The sequence below is a fragment of the Myotis lucifugus genome, unplaced genomic scaffold (genome assembly GCF_000147115.1).
Source record: "Myotis lucifugus unplaced genomic scaffold, Myoluc2.0 scaffold_130, whole genome shotgun sequence".
NCBI lineage: Eukaryota > Metazoa > Chordata > Mammalia > Chiroptera > Vespertilionidae > Myotis > Myotis lucifugus.
The window spans coordinates 2,963,084-2,983,748 of NW_005871178.1; positions in this window are offsets into that span (position 1 = coordinate 2,963,084).

Here is a 20,665-nt window from a genome sequence, read left to right on the forward strand (position 1 = left end):
ATAAAGTCATTTCCCCCCATACAATATGAACTTTTGGAAAGAAAGAGGCTGGTGCAGGCCACTCTTATGGAGAGGGTAGTTAGGTTTCCCTTTGAGGGGGAAACAAACACAATTTTTTTTTAATTTCTTCTGCAAGGGAGATTTGATTCTTCTTAATTAATTAATTAGTTAATTCACTAGTGTATTTATTGAGTTATGATGGACTCATGGATATACTTTGGGTTATAATTCAATATTGCTTTACTTATTTTGTTGCTTAAATTGTTCCAGTTTTGGCCATTAGGAGATCTTTCCCTTGACTTCAGTATCCTTTCAACATACCTTATTTTTGTGATTGGTGGCGGCGGGGGCGGGGGGCAGAGCTGAGAGGAGGTAGGTAGCACTTCCTTACTCTCTGCCACTGTAAGATGCCCCAGGCTTATCTTGTACATTTCTTGTTTCAGACCTAGAATGAGTCATTTCTCCAAGGAGCCCTGCTTCATTTGATTGTAGATTAGTGTTAGAAACCAATATTTGAGTGCTGGAAGTTCTTGCTGCTACTGAAGTGTCATTGTTTCTAGGCCCTCTCTGCTGATGGAATAAGAAAATATATGTGTTTGGATAATCTGTAAGTTACACGCATAAGTAAATCTTTCTATTTGTAACCGTTTATATTAAACTACACATGAACTCATAGTGATATCTCTAATCTACTTCCACATGGAGCATTCTAGCTTGCTTCCCTTGCTCATCTGTCTGGACTCCCACCCTCCTCCATTCATTTCCTTAATTGTTCAGTCACAGTATGCAGGTATAACAGTATCAGAATTGTTAAACCGTCCCCCCTGGCCTATAATTTTAACAACTAGAGTCCAGTGTTTATATATAGTTCCTTTTCCTTTTTCTTTTTTTTACAGACTCTACTTATTTTCAGAGTTCCTTAGGTCAGTACCTTTTCCCCATCTGCTTCAGCGAAGTTGTCTCACAGATTTGTAACACAGCAGATGGTTTTGTCACATTCTGCATAATGTCCTGGGACTTCCTTGACCTCCTAAATGATTTTTGTAATTTGCACACATTAAGATTCATTCTTTGTGCTGCATAATTCAATGGGCTTTGATAAATGCATAATATCATACAGAATAATTTCATAGCCCCCAAAGTCCCCTGTGTTTTATATATTCAAATATCCCTCTATTCCTCTGGAACTCCTGATAATTTTTATTGTCTAGTTTTGCCTTTTCCAGAATATAGGGAGTCATACTATAGTATGTAGCCTTTGCATACTGTCTCCTTTCATTTAGTAATATGTGGTTAAGATTCATCTGTGTCTTTTCGTGTTTGGTAGCTTAGTTTTTTTTTTTTATTGCTGAATAATTTTCCATTGTATAGGTAGGTGTACCACAGTTTGTTTATCCATTCTTCTCTGGAAGGACATCTTGACTGTTTCCAATTTTTGGCTATTATGAATAAAGCTGCTGTAAATATTCATGCTTACATTTTGTGTAGACATAAGTTTTCACTTCAGTTATGTAAATAACTAGGACTATGATTGCTGGGTTCTATGATTAGACTATGTTTACCTTTGTAAGACACCGCCTAACTGTGTTCCAAAGTACCACTTTGCGAGTCCCCTGGAGCTTCCTCCTTGACAGCCACCTTTGTTGCTTGAGTCTGGAATTGGCCTCACTTTGCCTTGTCCTGCTGGTCGCTCTTGGCCCTTGAGCTCTGGCCTTCCACATCATGCACTGTGGGGTGCCGGCTGGCTGGCTGAAGGTGAGGGATACACTGGAGGAAAGTAAACTAGTGAATGTTGGAATAACCTGGTGGCTGTGCCTTCTTGCAGGTTGCTCAGACGAAGAGGGATGGTTGTGCGTCTGTGGGTTAGAGTCATATAAAGCTTACGTTACCCATTATTTTGGGGCTGTCTGTTAAGGATCTTGTAGACACTGCTTGCGTCACCAGGCCTTGTGGCAAATATGACCATCTATGATCTTGGAATCCTTAGTTTGTCTTGACGCCTTGACATTTTGGGGAGTTTGATAATGCAAAGTTTAATTGTAATTAAATTCTTTTGAATCTCTTTCCCCACACTCCTTCACCCCCAGCACAACAACTGTGGTCTAAAAACTCAATTACACAGTCTTTAATCTTTATCCTAAATCCAGTTGGTAGCAGTATGTTTTCAGAGGCTATGCCTAAAACTAATATTTGTATTGGGTGTGTTGCTGTTTGCTCATTCAGGCTCTTTATTGTATTTTTCATAACGTATGTATCAAGGCAAGGTTAAGTAATTTTTTCAAGCCCCAGACAAACAAACAACACCCCCTGCCCCCCGCAAAAAAAAAATACCATTTTTCATTCCCATCAGCAATGTATGTGTTCCTCTTTGCATTCTCATCAGCATTTCGTATCATCAGTTTTTTGGATTTCAGCTATTCTAGTAGGTGTGTAGTAGATGTCATTATTGTTTTAATGTGCAATTCCCTAGTGACAAATAATGCTGAGCATCTTTTCATATGCATTTCCCCCCGATCTGTATATTTTCTTTGGAGAGGTGCCTGTGCCGGTCCTTTGCCCATTTTTAATTGAGTTGTTTTCTTACTGTTGAGTATATTTTGGATAACTTTCCTTTATCAGATATGTCTTTTGAAAATATTTTCTCCCAGTGTGGATTATCTTCTCATTCTTACACAGTGTCTTTTACGCAGCAGACATTTTTAATTTAATGAAATCCAGCTTACAATTATTTATTTCATGGATTGTGCATTTAGTGCTGTATCTAAACCAAATTCATGTTGATTGTCTTCTTTGATATCTTCTAAGAGTTATATAATTTCACATTTAGGTCATATATATTTGAATTATTTTTTATGAAGGATATAAACTGTATCTAGATTCTTTTTTGACATGTGCATATCAAGTTGTTTCAGCACCATTTATTAAAATGACGACCACCTTTTCTTGATTGTATTATCTTTCACCTTTGTCAAGATTAATTTACTATATTTTTGTGGGTCTGTTTTTGGGCTCTCTAGTCTATTCAATTAATATATTTGTTTATTCTTTTGCCCAACACACTGTCTTGATTATTATAGCTTTAGAGTAAGTCTTGTCGTCAGGTAGTGTCAGTCCTCTGACTGTTCTTTTCCTTCAATGTTGTGTTGGCTATTCTGGGTCTTTTGCCTCTCATATCCTTTAGAATCAGTTTGTTGATACCTACAAAATCACTTGCGGGGATTTTGATTGGGATTGCATTGAATCCATAGATCAAGTTAGGAAGAATCGACATCTTGACAATAACTATCCATGGAAATGAAATCTCTCTCCATATAGTTAGTTCTTTTATTTCATTAATCAAAGTTTTATAGTTTTCCTCATATAGATCTTATACATATAGAAAGCAATTTAATTTTGTATATTAGCCCTATATCCTGCAACCTTGCTCTAACTGCTTATTAGTTATAAGGCTAGTTTGTTTTTACTTCTGATTTTCTACACAGACAATCATGTCATCGTCAAAGACAGTTTTTTTCCTTCCTTGTTCGTATGCATACCTTTTATTTCCTTTTCTTGTCTTATTTCAGTACCTAGGACTTCCAGTACTATGTGAAATAGGACTAGTGAGAGAGGACAGCATTGCCTTGTTCCTAATCTTTGGAGAAAAGCATGTAGATTCTCACCATTAAGTATGACGTTAGATGTAGAATTTTATAGATGTTGTTTATCAAATTGAGGAAGTTTCTCTATTCCTAGTTTGCTGAGAGTTGTAGTTTTTAAAAAATTATAAATGGATGTTGGATTTTGCCAAAAGCCTTTTTTTTTTGTATCAGTTGCTATGCTCATGTGAATTTTTTTTTTCAGCTTGTTGGTATAGTGTAGGGGTTGGAGAATATCCAGCCCGCGGGTCATGTAAGGCTAGAGAAATCATTTGGTCTGGCTCTGCAAGGCATTTAGAGGTGAGGTAATTAAATGTTTGACCAAATATAGCAGGCTAATATTTAAGTTGATAATTTTGTATGGCCTGCAAATGACATTGTAAATATCCAAATGGCCCTTGGCAGAAAAAAAGATCCCCCACCCCTGGTGTAGTGGGTTATATTGAATTTTGTGGATTTTTAAAAGTATTTTTTTGCTTAGGTAAAATTTATAAATGGTGAGAGACATAGATGTTCAGTTTGCAATTAGATGAATTTTATACATAGATCAGTCATGTAACTGACACTCCAATTAAAATATAGAACATTTTCTTTATCCCAGGATCATCCCCTTGTGTTCTGATTAATCTTCACCCATCTTAGGCAACCACCGTTCTGACTTCTATCACTTGGACTTCATAGGGACAATAGTGTTTGGTGTCTGGCTCTTATCATCAACATAATATTATTTAGAATCAGTCACATTATTGCATGTATCAGTATTTTATTCTTTTTTATTGCTGAGTAGTATCCCATTGTATATTTGTTTTTTTAAATTTAATTGTTTAAAGTATTACAATTTTATTGATGATCATTTCAATCATTTCCAGCCTTCAGCTATTTTCATTACAGCTACTATTAACATTTCTACTAGTCTTTTGGTGACTTTTGGGTAGGTATATATTTAGCTTTTATTTCTCTTGAGTAAATAGCTAGAAGTGGAATTGGGTAGATATATATTTAACATTTTAAGAAAATGTTATTTTATTTTTTCATTTTGATTCCGTTATTAGCTTTTTAGCTCTATCTCTTTATATCGTTCCTTAAATGTTTGCTCTAGGCATTACACTATACATCATTAGCTTATTACAGTCTGCTTAGAAGTAACATGGTACCACTTCACATAAAAAGAATCTCACAGTAGTAACTCCTTCTTTCCTTGAGCTATTGTTATCATTTATTTTAAATCTATCTATGTAATAATTTCTACCATACAGTGTCATTATTTTTGCTTTACATTGTCAGTTGTCTTTCACAGAAATTGAGAAGAAAGAAATTACCTTTTATTTGCACTGGCATATTTACCATATCCTATTCCTTCCCATTGATTCATGTTTCATCTGATATCATTTTCTTCTAATCTGGGGAACTTCTTTTAGCATCTATTGTTGTGCTAGTCTTCTGGCAATAGGTTCTTTAAGGTTTTATTATATCACCCTCCGTTTTTGAAGCTTATTTCCCTGGATATCAAATTTTGAGTTGAGTGTGTGTGTGTGTGTGTGTGTGTGTGTGTGTGTGTGTTTGTTTTGTCCCCCCCCCCCCCCCAGCACTTCAAAAATGTTACCACATTGTTTTCTGGCCTCCCTTCTTTTTCACGAGAAGGCAGCAATTGTTTGTATCATTGTTTCTCTGTTTGCAATATATAGTATTTTTCTGGCTGTTCTTAAGATTTTTTCTTTATTTTTTAGTATTTTATTTTTATGACTCAGTGTGATAATTTTTATATTTAACCCTGCTTTGGTTTACCCCTTTTCTTAGTTCTGTAAGTTTGTGTTTTTCACCAAATTTAGAAGATTAGCAACCATTTAATACTTTCCTGTCCCATTCTCTTCCCAATCCCTCTGGGAATTTAATTTCATGAATATTATTTTGCATGTAACTGAGGCTCTATTAATAATTTCAGCTTTTTTGTGTGTGTGTGTGTGTCTTTCTGCACATTGGATAATTTCTATTGATTTGTCTCTCAATTTATTACCTCTGTCTTCTGAAGTCTGTTAAGTCTATCCAGTAAAATTTTTATTTCAGATATTTACTTTTCTGTTGTAAAATTTCTACTTGTTTTTTTTTTAATAATATATACCTCTCCGCTGAAATCTACATCTGTTCACTCATTATATCCACTTTTTCCTTTTTATCCTTAAATATATTTATGCCAGCTGCTTAAAATCAACATATATAACTCAACATATGGTCATTCAGTGCCTTTTTCTATTAACATTTCTTTTTTTCTTTATTATAGATCACTATTTCCTGCTTATTTGCTTGTTTAATATTTTTTCTTTAATTGTGCTGGACTTGTGGATTATATGTTGTAAGGGAGACTGCATTATTTCATCACCCTTTAAAGAATGTTGAAAGAAAAAAAGATGTTGCATTTTGTTGTGTTAGGCTGTTAAATTACAGAGCTTTTTTGGTCCTGTCTAGATTGGTTTTACTCTCAGTTAGGGTGAGTCTATTTCAGTTTTGAAATAAGTCTTAGGGCATTTCTCTTACTCCAGGGTGTCCTCCTTACCTCTAAAGCCTTCCTGGTGTTTCAGCTGATTAATTTAGTTATTAAATATAGTTTCCTAACACTGGATGGGCTGGAAGCCAAATATCTTCAAGCACTTTAACTGAAAGTCGCACTACAGGTTATCTCTGCTAGACTTTGTGGAGTCACTTCTTGCATTTGTGCATTCAAGTTGCCAAGGACTCATGCTGAATTCCCATTTAAATTTATGTCTTCCCTCATGCCCAGCCATCCTTTACTTCTCCAATATTCAGGAGTTGGCCTGAATATTCCAACTCCTCAGAGGTCTGAACGTCTGATTTCTGCTGTCAGTTCACTGGCACTCCTGCCATGCTTGGGTGCCCCACTTCCTCATCCCACAGCAGAAAGTCAGTGAACTTGATCATCGGGTTCACCTTGTCTATATCCTGTCCCAAAGATCACAGTACTATGCTGCATGTTGTTCAATGTCTGAAAACAGTTGCCTCCTCTTTTTTATAGTTGCTTATGGCAGAAGGGCAAATCTGGCACTGTTTACTCTGTCGTGGCTTTTTAAAAGTTATTGTTTTCTATAATTTCTATTGTGTATGTGTCATTGTCAGAAAGTAATCTCTAAGGATTTTTTATCTTTCCAATTTGAGGGTTTATATGTAGGAGTGCATGTGTGTGTGTGTGAAATGTCATATGTGATAAATTCTTGTAAACACTCCATGGATGTTTGAAAAGTATTTGTGTTTTTTTGCATATTAAAGTTCCAAACTTGTCTACTCAAGTTTCTAAATTCTAAATCTAAATGAAGTAGTTATTCATTTCTTTTAAATTCTTATTTATTTTCTTATAACAGCTTTATTGAGATAGTTTATATACCATGCAATTCACCCATTTAAAATGTATAATTCAATGGGATTTTAGTATATTCACAAAGTTGTGCAATCATCATCACAGTCCGTTTTTATCATCTCCAAAATAAATCTCATACCTCTTAGCTATCATTCCTCAACCCTCCCATTTCTTCCAGATGTAGGAAGCCAGTAATTTGTTTTCCATTTCCATAGATTTGCCTATTTTGGACTTTTCATATAAATGGGATTATATGTGTGTGTTTTTATGACTGGCTTCTTCAATCAAAATAATGTTTCTAAGGTTAATCCATGCTGTAGTATATATATAACTATTTCATTCTTTTTTATGGCCAAATAATTCCATTGGATCAGTATCACATCTTGTTTAATCATTCACCAGTTGATGGATATTTGGGTTGTTTCCACCTTTTGGCTATTATGAATAATGCTGTCATAAGCATTCATGTACAAGTCTTTGTGTGCTCTTCCTGCCATTTCTCTTGGGTATATTATGAGAGTGGACTTGATGGGTCATATGATAATTCTATGTTTAACATTTTGAGAAATTGCCAGACTTTTCTCCATAGTGGCTGCACCATTTTACATTCCCACTAATAGTGCCTATTGGTTCCAGTTTCTCCATATCCTTGCCAACACTTGTCATCTGTCTTTTTTATTATAGTCATCATTTTATTTTGACTGCTTGAGTTGTCAATTTGTAAGGTAGTTCTCTTAAGTTCTTCTATCATGGTTCAGTAAATTACAGTTATTTATCAAAGAACTGTACTTCAGGTATTAGTAGTAAACAAGATAAACTTGGTCCCTTTCTCCACAGGGCTGACAACTAATAAGTCAACAAAATTTGTGACTTAACAGTAAAAAGGAAACAGATATGTTAAAGTGGTGGAAGATAAGTTGAGTGGGTTCTCATAGGAATAGCAGGATGAGCATTAAGTGGCAACTTTTAGAAATACAAATTCTCAGGCCCTAGCTCAGGTCTGCTAACTCAGAATCTCTGGTACCTAGAAATCTGTGCTTTACAAGCCCTTCAAGTGATTCTGATGTTTGTTAAAGTTTGAGAACTACTGTTTTAAAACATTCTAATGCCTCAGTCCAGACCTCCAAAGCTTCTGATTTAATTGGTCTAGCGCAATGCTGGAGAAAATATATAACCTGCATTATTTTAAAGTAACCCACATGATTCTAATATGCAGGTAGAGATGAGGAGCTGGGCTAGAGGGAGCAGAGAATGAGATAAGTTTGGAATTATTAGCAGATCCAGATGAAGCAAAGCTTTGAGAATTCAGCAGGTAAATCCCGCGGTTTGATTTGTGTTTTAAAAAGATGTCCCTGCCCTGACCGGGTTGGCTCAGCGGATAGAGCGTCGGCCTGCGGACTGAAAGGTCCCAGGTTCGATTCCAGTCAAGGGCATGTACCTTGGTTGCAGGCACATCCCCAGTGGGGAGTGTGCAGGAGGCAGCTGATCAATGTTTCTAACTCTCTATCCCTCTCCCTTCCTCTCTGTAAAAAATCAATAAAACATATTTTGGAAAAAAAAAATTTAAAAAGATGTCCCTTTTTATTTAAAAAAGATGTCTCCAAGCTAAAAGGTGGAAAAACCCAAATATCCATGCACTGTTGAATGATTAAACAAAAGGTGGTTTGCAATTATACAAATAAATGAGGCAAGTTTCTGTACACTACAGGGAATTATTTCTAGGGTATATTTTAAATGAAAAAAAAAGTAAGATGCAAAGCACTGTTTGTAGTGGTCTATCTTTGTGTAAGAGAGGCATATAAATGTTGATTTATATTTCCAGAGCAGTGGAAGTATAACTCAAAATCTAATAAAATTGTTGTCTCTGTGGGGAGCAAGATTTGGGGAGGCAAGGCAGAGAGAGGCAGAACTTTTTGTCAAGTTGCTTTGTTATATGGTGTTGACTTTGGAACTATGTAAATGTTTTATATATAAAGTTGAATTTAAAAAGAATAAAAATAAATACCTATAAATTGGAACAAATGGACACAACTTTTATCAAGTTGATGCCAAAACTACACAAAGAATATCATTACTAGAAGTGACTTTAATGTGCAGTTTTTGTTTTTGTTTACACCCCTAGTTGGGTATATCCTAAGTACAAAAACCCACAAAAGAATATTAAATTACATTCAGTAGTCTTATTGTTGTAAATAATACTGGTATTGCTATTTTTTAAATATTATACGTCTATCATAGGATAAAGAAAGCAAGTAATTAAGTTAATGTTAAAACCAAGATTTTCCATTTAAAAGAAAAAAGGTACATATAAAACCAGAAAAATTAATTAAACATTCTGTATTCTTCACTTTGAAATGGAAATACCAGTATAATTTATTTTTTCTTTCAAAAACCAGTACATACTTCCTAACTTTGTCCTAACCTTCCTGACTCTGAAAGTCCTAAAAACAATAAAAATGCAGTAGCAATAGCATTCATAGTATTAAAATTGTTAATTTTTAACTAAAAGGAGCCTGGGTTCTTTGGAAAAAATGGCTGATTGCAGGTTTAGGGTAAGAAATGTAATAAGATAAACTTGGAACCTCTCATTGTACCAGGAAACAAACAAGCTATCAAAGACTAATGGGAAAAATCTAGACATCAGTAAAATAACAATAATTGCAATTCATTGACTCGCATCTGATATGTAAAATTTCAAAATAATTCAAAACATAACAAACTCATGGTTCACTACTGAAGGTTACTAGGTTACCCACTTATCTGCAAATTGATAAATAAAAAGAAAGACTCAAGCATTTTTCCTGCCTTTCAAACTTTATTTCAGGGTAACCAAACAATTGATGAAAGTTCTTTATGGAAGAAGTCCAACTAATAAATGCAGAGGGAATGATAGAAATAGAAAATCACCATTTTGCAACCCTTGTGGGCCTAGGAACCATGTTTTTCAATGCATGTTAAAGCTGTAAAGTGAAAAGTTAATGGAGAATTTTATAATAGAGGGATCAGGCTGACACCACCCAATAAAACTTCTGATCACTTTGGCATCTATAAAAGAAATGACCAGACATTACATGCCTTATGATATGATATGATATGATAGGAAATACATTACCTGAAGTATTCTTAGCTATGATAGCAATATTTAATATAATGAAGTGTATTTATCAGTTTGCCCTCCAACCCGCCCCCCCCACTGACATACATACATATATACATACATACACATATGATAACTGAGACCAAGAGGAAGCAGTCTGCCAAATCCAAAATGTCAGTAAAATCTATAGGACAAATCTACAAGACAAATGACTCAGTATCTTCAAAACTCTATGTCATAGAAACTAATATATCTGTACAATGGAATATTATTCAACAATAGACATTACTGCTACAATGTGGATGAGCTAAAGTGAAAGAAGCCAATCACAAAGGACTAAATATTGTCTGAGTCCATTTTATTTATTTGTTTGTTTGTTTATTTATTTATTGAAAGAGGAAGAGCGAGAGAGATAATTTATAGAGACAGAAAATAGAGGTTGCTTACAGCTGGGGCAGATGACAGGACTTGGGAGATGATGATTAAGGGGTAGAAAACCTAGCCCTTCATCATAGAAAGTTTGAAAACTCTATCTATATAATGTAAATATTCTCAATTTGGTAAATAACTTACCCTATTCATATGTACCATGGCTATATTTTTATCATCTGTTAGGTACACTGAGGATTTCTAATCCTTTTTTCATGAATTTTTTCCCCTAAATGTTTTCTAGCCCAGTTATGTCACCTCAATGAAATGAAATGCCTTAATGTAAAAATTGTTTGGGCCTCAGAGCTACTAGAGTTTGATGCTTTCAATAGCAGTAAGTTGAACTGCCTCAGGGGTACAATTTTCCTTCAGGGAAGCTTTCCTGAGATTTCTGAATTGGACTCCTAAGACCTGACTTGCCATTGTCTCACCATCGCCTTTGGTTTTGGCTTTTAGCTTCCAACTTGAAGCTCCAACTCTTTAGCTCATAGGTTTCTTCCTTCCTTCCTTCCTTCCTTCCTTCCTTCCTTCCTTCCTTCCTTCCTTCCTTCCTTCCTTCCTTCCTCCCTCCCTTCCTTCCTCTTCCTCCCTTTAAAATCTATATTGTTGAGAGTATTACAGATGTTCCCCTTTCCCCCCCCCCCTATTGTTCTCCTTCACCTGATTCCAGCCCGGCCCCAGGCCTTCACCACCCTATTGTCTGTGTCCCTAGGTAATGCATATATGCAAATAAGATCTTTGGTTAGCCCTAACTGATTTGGCTCAGTGGATAAAGTGTCAGCCTGCAGACTGAAGGGTCCTAGGTTCAATTCCAGTCAAGGGCATGTACCTTGGTTGCGAGCACATCTCCAGTAGGGGGTGTGCAGGAGGCAGCTGATAGATATTTCTCTCTCATCGATATTTCTAACTCTCTATCCCTCTCCCTTCCTCTCTGTAAAAAATCAATAGAATATATTTTTAAAAAGGATCTTTGGTTAATCTCTTCCCACCCCACCTACCCCCTCCCCTCTGAGATTCATCAGTCTGTTCCATGTTTCCATGCCTCTGCTTCTATTTTATTCATCAGTTTACTAGTATTTTGTTCATTAGATTCCTTGTTCATTTATTTTGATTTTTAGATACAGTTGTTGATAGATATGTATATATTGCTATTTTATTTTTTATATTTTTTATTTCGTCTTCTTCTTCTTCTTCTTCTTCTTCTTCTTCTTCTTCTTCTTCTTCTTCTTCTTCTTCTCCTCCTCCTCCTCCTCCTCCACCTCCTCCTCCTCCTGCTTCCTCTTCTTCTTCCTCTTCCTCTTCCTCTTCTTAAACAACATCCTTCAATATTTCATGTAATACTGGTTTGGTGGTGATGAACTCCTTTAGCTTTTTCTTTTCTGTGAAGCTCTTTATCTGACCTTCAATTCATTCTACATGATAGCTTTGCTGGGTAGAGTAATCTTGGTTGTAGGTCCTTGCTATTCTTCACTTTGAATATTTCTTGCCACTCCCTTCTGGCCTGCAAAGTTTCTATTGAGAAATCAGCTGACAGTTGTATGGATGCTCCCTTGTAGGTAACTAACTGCTTTTCTCCTGCTGCTTTTAAGATTCTCTCTTTGTCTTTAACCCTTGGCATTTTCATTATGATGTGTCTTGGTATGGGCCTCTTTAAGATCCTCTTGTTTGGGACTCTCTGTGCTTCCTGGACTTATAAGTCTATTTCTTTCACCATGTAGGGGAAGTTTTCTGTCATTATTTCTTCAAGTAGATTTTAATATCTTGCTCTCTCTCTTTTCCTTCTGGCACCCCTATAATGCAAATGTTGATATGCTTGAAGTTGTCCCAGAGGCTCCTTACACTATCGTCATATTTTTGGATTCTTTTTTCTTTTTGATCTTCAGATTGGGTGTTTTTTGCTTCCTCATATTCCAAATCGTTGATTTGATTCTCAGCATCATCTACTCTATTGTTGATTCCCTGTAAATTATTCTTCATTTCAGTTAGCGTATCCTTCATTTCTGACTGGACCTTTTCCATGTCTTTGAAATTCTCACTAAAATCCTTGAAAGTCTCACTAAGTCCCTTGAAGCTCTCATTAAGATCCTTGAGAAATCTTATAACCATTGTTTTGAACTCTGTATCCAGTAGTTTTCTTGCTTCCATTTTATTTCGGTCTTTTTCTGGAGATTTCTTCTGTTCTTATATTTGTGACATATTTCTTTGTCTCCAGATTTTGGTTGCTTCCCTGTGTTTGTTTCATAGGCAGAGCTGCTATGTCTCCTGGAATTGATAGAGTGGCCTTGTGTAGTAGGTATTCTGTAGGGCCCAGTAATTCAGCTTCCCCAGTCACCTGATCTGAACACTTTAGGTGCACCTCTGTGTGCTCTGTGTGCACAGTCTTGTAATTGAGTCTTAAATGCTGTTGGCATCCCTGGGAGGAATTGGCCAATTGGCTGTGAAGACCAGCTGCAACTACAATTGAAGAGCTGCTGTGCAGGAGATACTCCTATGGAGCAGGACTTACTGCAGTGGGGCTTTGGTGCTTTCTGAGTCTGTCCCTTGAGTGTGTTGCTTGTGGATGTGTAGAGTTGTAATCTGGTATGGTCTGAAGCTGCCCACCTGGTGTACTTGTTCTGGGGCCTCCTGTAAGGTGCAAAGTCAGCCACTGCCTAGGGCCACTCCACAGGAACTACAAAGCTATCTTCAGATGGCTGCTACTTGTATTGGACTTCGAAGTGCCCAGGTGAGGCCAAGCTGTGACGCAAGGCAGGCTGGTGCTACTGCTGGGTCTTGGGCCTCTTATTGATAGGTATGAGGCATGCTGACACCAGCTACTGCTTGTTTGAGAGATTTTAGGAATGTCTGAAGCCTGAGCCATGACAGGCTATTCATATGTGAAAGCTGCTGCAAACAGCTTGGGAGGGGCTGCAAACTGGGTGATTTTTGGTCTCAGGGAATCACCAGGGTGGAGCAAACAGTGTGAGCCACACTGATGGAAACTCAGATATGGCTGCCAGTTACCTCTGCGATGGGGGATGTCTCAACACAGGAACGATGACTCCTGTGAAGCACCCTGTCTGGTAGAAAGTTGCCCCCAAGTTCCTGTTTCAATATCAGACAATCCAGCTCCTCCCCATATATCCCTGAATTCCCCTCCCCACAGCCGTTGCCCCAGCACTGGAGCCCAGAGGGATCGAGTCTGAGTAAGTCCATGCACTGGCCCTTTTAAGAGGGACTGCCTGGGTCTCCAGCAGTCTCCCTGTCACTCAGCTACAATACCCCTTGGTTTTAATAGCCCCAAAATTATGGGGACTTCTCTTCCCAGCTCTGGAACCCTGGGCTAGGGATCTGGTGTGGGGCGGGGACCCCTTGCTTCTCACAGGAGGCCTCCACAGTGGAGTTATTCCTTCTGATTAAAAACATGCCACATGTGGGTGTCGGACCATCCCATTCCATGTCTCTGCCCATCCTGCTAGTCTCAATGTATTTTCTTCTTTACTTCTCTAGTTATAGGATTTCCATTTAGCCAGATTTCAGGTGGTTCTGAATGATGGTTGTTCTGTATTTTAGTTGTAATTTTGATGTGGTTGTGGGAGGCGGTGAGTACTGGCGTTTACCTATGCCATCATCTTGGTTCTCCTAGTACTCTTTAGTAGCTCATAGGTTTCTACTTTTTCCATTCTGCCTTCCTATCTGTCTTCCAATGTTACTTGGAATCAAGCCAGAATGTTCAATTTTTTCAAACTCTTCCCTTGGGAACTTCAACGAATACCTTTTCCTCTCGTGGGAACATTGCTTCATTGTCTTTTTTTGAACCAAAAGTATAGCAACTTGTTCTCTCACTTTGTTCCAGGCAGCTTTAAAATAACATTTGTTGATATTTGCTGTAAAATTTCTATGTGCAAAGCTGTATGCTATTTGCTTGACACACATCTCACTGAGAGGTAGGTTTGTTATTATCTTCACAGGGTCACACAGGATTGTAGAGCTGATAAGTGGCAGAGCCAGGATCTTACCATAAGATAGGCATAGAGTCCAACTATGAAGTCCTTTCCTTTCAGGTTTGACAAGTACATCATGTTTTTTTTTATGAAAAAGTAAGGTTATTCTTTCTGTTTTATTTTCAATACCTGTAAGAAAATATCTGATAGTAGTCTTTTGGTGAGGGAATAATTTTGGCCTCAGAAACTAAATGGCTGCGAACTTTCAGCTGAATTTTTAAAGAATCAAAGAGGCAGATTCTTTTTTTTATGAAGTTACAATTCATACCTTTTAGGCTCCCATCTTAAACATTCTTTGATCCATAGCTTTGAGAGCACTTTCGGTAGTTTATCCACATCCAGTTAGCACTTCATCAGTTGGAAGTTAAACATGACTAATATATAAAACTAGAGGCCCGGTGCACGAAATTCGTGCACAGGGGGGAGGGGGATACCCCCTCAACCCAGCCTGCACCCTCTCCAATCCGGGACCCCTTGGGGGATATCTGACTGCCAGTTTAGGCCCGATCCCCTGCCTGCCTGATCGCCCCTAACGGCCCTCCCCTGCCAGCTTGGTTGCCCCCAATGTGCATATGGCTGGGATCCCTCAGCCCAGCCTGTGCCTTCTCGCAAGTCCAGGAGCCCTCGGGGGATGCGAGCCTAAGCCAGCAGTCAGACATCCTTAGCTCTGCTACAGAAGCGGGAGAGGCTCCTGCCCCAACTGCTGCGCTTGCCAGCTGTGAGCCCAGCATAGGGCTTCTGGCTGAGCAGCACTCCCCCTATGGGAGTGCACTGACTACCAGGGGGTGGCTCCTGCATTGAGCGTCTGCCCCCTGGTGATCAGTGTGCAACATAGCAACCAGTTGTGCCATCATTTGGTCGATTTGCATATTAGCCTTTTATTATATAGGATGTTAAGTAATCAGTCTTGGTACCCATCTCTAGGATATAGCCAATATTAAAACTTCTTCATTTTCTACAATAAAAGAACCATTTAGCTTTCTAATTTCATGTTTAATATCAGTTCTTTATCCTTCATGTAACTGCTTGAGAATTCTGAGTGCTGCTTCTAAAAAATATCTTTTGATAATCTTATTAAAGGTTTATTAAAACATAGAGAAATAGTCCTGGCTGGTGTTGCACAGTGGTTAAGAGTGTCAGCCCAAGCACTAAAGGATTGTGGGTTCAATTCCAGATCAATGTGTCTCTCTCACATCGATGTTTCTCTATCTCTCTGTCTCACTCTCTCTCTCCTCCAATGGAAAAAATATCCTTGGGTGAGGATTAACAACAACAAACAGATAAATGTTCATTTGTGCTCTTTAATTTACATTAAAAAAATAAGATGACTGTTCTTGTGTTGCTCTGGAAGAAAATTGATGACGTCAGATTTCTGTCCCTGCTTAGCATTTATTTCTGTGAATTGCTAGAAGCTTTAAAAATTTAAAGTTCTTTCATCAGGGGGAAGGGGATATTGAATTTGTAGTATCTATTTGGATATTGTCAGCCCCCTCCAACATGACAACATAATTCTTTACATATCTATTAAATAGAAAAAGGTAGAACTCCAAAGAAGAAAAATAGCAAGAAAAACACACACAACACAACCAAAAGATATGCTCGGTTAATTTTCCACTGAATTATCATGAACTGTATCTATTCCTTGGCCTTATGTAACTAACACCATGTGGCTTCCCTGTTGCAAAAGGAAAAGTCAGGGTCATTTTGGATCCAGTTAGCCAAAGAGATTAGTTTGATTCTAAAATATATATGACCCAGACTTCTAAACTCTGTTCTTATACCAATTTGGTAACTCAAAGAGGAAATTATCTAGAATCTAAGCTTACAGGGAAAAACAAACCTTGAAGGACTAATGAACTATGGGGAGATATTTCAGTCTGAGAAGTGCAATTACTTTCAAATGAACTTGGGTTTGAGAAATTAAACTAAGAGAAATAAAAGAATTTTCAGATGTGTCATCCTAAAATGACTAGCCATTTAGGATTTTTAACCTAAAACTCTCCTTTTCAAAGAAAAATACAAAGGAGATGGATATGTAACTTCAATTCAGAGAAAATTGTCATGGAATATCCATTTAAAAGATATGTAAGAGGAGATATATATAATACTTTCAACAATAAAGAATTTAAATTTAAAAAAAGGTATGTTAGAATGAGAGGACATAGGAAAATGTCAAACTGTTGGCTATCTAGAACCAAATTGAGTTGATATGGGGGTGAAGTCAGAGAAAGAATTCCAGTCCAATGATGTATCATTGCTGTAAATTGCTCTCAAAAAGCTAGTTCACAAAATTCCAGGCCAGAGGATGACTTTAATGGGAAATTTGAAAACAGTCCTACTCTCTACAATTAATACTGTCAGCTCATTCTCTGAGTGAATGTAGCAATATAGTTTTTTGTTTTGTTTTGTTTTATTGCTTAAAGTATTACAAAGAGTATTATATAGAATATTATATATGTCTCCTTTTCTTTTCTCCCCTTGACCTTCCCCTAGCCTCCCATACCCCCCAGTGTCTTGTGTCCATTGGGCAATATAGTTTTAAAGTGAAATAAAAACACATAGGACAGTGCCTGGCACAGAATCAGTACCCAAAGTCTTTTCCCTTTTTGGTGGCAAATGGACAATTAGGCCACTTTTAATCTTATGAAAAGCTGTTAAATGGTGATGGAAGGAGACTTGACTTGGAGTGTGAACACACAATACAATCTACAGATGATATATTGTGGAATTGTACTCCTGAAACTATATAAATTTATTAAGCAATGACACTCCAATAAATTCAATAAAAATTAATTACTTCTTAAAAAGCTATTAAACTTACAAAGTACAGTGAAGGGGGTCTTTCCAGATTGTGTCATGTCCCTGTTTTCTCTGAGGATACAAGTGACGACCAGTGTACCTAGAAAGAGTCTCTGACAGAGTCTGAATATCAGACTAAGAGGTTCTAGTTGGTCCTTCATGGATTTTGTGGTTTTGTGTGTGCATGTGTGTTCAGGACCTAATAGTTCGCCATGTCATCTCTTTCCTTTTTAGCAAACCAGTTCAACATCTGTAGTTCACTTACTTTATACCAGGTTCTGTCCCCAGCATTGGGATTAGAAAGATGAATAAGACATGACCCAGGCCCTCTACGAGTTTAGAGTCTAGGAGGGACAATTAGACGTAGGAAGACATCACCCAGGTTTTATAGTGTGATAAGTATAATAATCATGATGCAAAAGCAGCCCTGGCATATGTTGCTCAGTGGTTAGAGTGAAAGCCCGTGGACCCAAAGGGTTGTGGGTTCAATTCCCAGTCAAGGGCATGTATCTCAGTTAAAGGTTTGATTCCTGGCCCCGGTTTGGGCACATGCAGGAGGCAATCAATCAATGTGTCTCCCTCACATCGATATTTCTCTCTCTCTCTCTGCCCCTCCCTTCCACTCACTCTAAAAAAAAAAAAATCAGCCTGGCCAGTGTGGCTCAGTGGTTGAGCGTCAACCTATGAACCAGGAAGTCATGGTATGATTCCCGGTCAGGGTACATGCCCAAGTAGGGGGTGTGTAGGAGGCAGCTGATCAATGATTCTCTCTCATCCATGTTTCTACCTCTATGCCTCTCCCTACCTCTCTGAAATCAATAAAAACATTTAAAAAAATCAATGGAAAAATATCCTTGGGGTAGGATTAACAACAACAACAACAAAAAAAAAAGATGCTGAAGCAGGCACAGGAATTTAGAGGTACCACCAAACTCAAATTGGAGATCAAGGATAGCTTCCTAGTACAAATGGTGCCCGACCTCTCAACTCTCTTAGCCATGAAATGAAGATTTGAATGCCTGCTTAAAGGACTTTTGCAAGGAGTAATTAAGATATATATGTAAAGCACTTAGCAGAGTCCTGCTATATACGAAACACTTGGAAAGTTGTGATAAAGATGATGATGATCCATCAAGTTAGAGACAACAGCCCTAGCCAGTTTGGCTCAGTGGTTGGAGCATCATCCCTCAGACTGAAGGGTCCTGGGTTCGATTCTGGTCAAGGGCACCTACCTCAGTTGTAGGCTCCATCCCCGGCCCTGGTCGTGGCACATGTGGGAGAGAGTCAATCAATGTATGTATCTCATGTTGATGTTTTCCTCTCTGTCTGTCTCTCCCCTTCCCTTCCACTCAGTCTAAAAATCAATGGAAAAAACATCCTCGGGTGAGGATTAACACAACAAAAAAAGTTAGAGGCAACAGCTGAAAAAATAGAAGTTCTTTTAATACTTGGACTTCACACTAATCCCAGGTGATCCCTTTTATTGAAAAGGTAGCCTAGAAATTGTTAATAGCATCATTAATAAAAATGTCCTTCACAAAGGTATAGTTAAAAGCCAAAGCCTGCATTCTATTCTAATACATACTTCAAAATAGAATTAACTCCAACCTGAAATATCAGAAACACTGATGGAAAAAGCTTAATTGTTATAGAATTGTTTAAACCTTTATAGCCTTCAACACATATAACTTTGTTGCATGAGCTAAATAAGCATTTTCCTGAGAACAGAGAAGTGATTAGAAGGAAAGTTAAGGAGTAAATGACTCAATGTGCTTGATTTTAGGAAGTAATCAGTTACCCCTGAATCTTTCTATAAGAAATCTGTATTAGTTGTCTAGCGCCACAATAATGCTACACAAAAAGCAATAATAAAACTTTAATAAATTAATACAACAATAAATCTTTACCCAGCTCATGAGTCTGTGAGATTCAGCTGATATGAACTGCATTCATCTGATCTTGCCTGGCTTGCTTCTACATCTGTGGTCAACTGTAAGTTGGCTAGGTGGCTCTGATGGTCCTGACTGGGCATGCTCACATTTCTAGGCTTTTGCTGGCTCTTGGCTGATCTAGGATGGTCTCGGTTGGGTTGACTGGGATTAGTAGGGTGACTTAGGCTAGCCAAGGTACAGAGAAGGAGCAATCCCGAGCATGCAAATACTTTTCAAGCCTTTACTTGTATCCTATTTGCTAATATCTCATTGCCAAATCAAGTCACTTGATGGATTTTGGAGTCAGACTGGGAAAGCATTACAAAGTTACAAGACAAAGGGTATGGATGAGGGAGAGGTTAAGAATTAGGGTTATTTTTACAATATTACAGTTTTCCCTTTGGCCAAAATTATTCAAATATTTCAATCGCAGAATATGCTCAAAAAGTCTCATCCAATCATGGAAGCAAGCTCAAAATCCAGGTTCTCATGAGCTACATCAGATCCAGGTGTGATTCCTCTTGATGCAGAGACTTATAAACTAAAAAGACAGGTTACCTGCTTCTGTCTTTAATAGGAAATTTGGAAACCCTCCCAACCCAAACTATCCCCCCAGACACACACATACAGTGGGGCATTTTGTTGTTTGTTGATTATACTTCAATAAAAATGCAAAAAGAAAAAAGAAAAGAAAAGAGCTGCACAAGTGCTTTTTAAGGTCCTGCTGTATCACTTTTGCTAGCATCCTATTGGCCAAAGCAAGTCACACGACCAAACCCAGCCTAAGGGTGGAGGTCACTGAAACAGACATAGTGGAAGGCAGTGAGAGGAGGGGATAAAGAACCGTAGCCACATTTTCCCTCTACCACAGAATCCATGCAGGAAGGCCCAAGCCTATGTAGCCCTGTGGATACCTGCAGATTAAAATTGCAATTCAAGTGCCACGTTCCAAAAGGCAAATGAGGCCAGTTTCTTTAGTGCTCAGGGCTCCTTGAACCATATATCTGAAGGTCTAAAATAATCTGAAGGTTGTCAATATGGAGGACTAAAACAAATCTTTTTAAAAAGTCCCCTTTTCGCCCTACCTGGTTTGGCTCAGTGGATAGAGCATTGGCCTGCGGACTGAAGAGTCCTGGGTTCGATTCCAGTCAAGGGCACATACCCAGGTTGTGGGCTCAATCCCCAGTGTAGGGCGTGCAGGAGGCAGCCGATTCATGATTCTCTCTCGTCATTGATGTTTCTATCTCTCCCTCTCCTTTCCTCTCTAGAGTCAATAAAAATATATTTTAACAAAAAAGTCCCCTTTTCTCTGACTTTTGTTATAATACATTTTATTATAGAAAATGTAGAAATGTGTCTAAAAGAAAAAAATTCTCACAATTACATGACCCAGAATGTATGTACCAGTATTTCTTTATGTT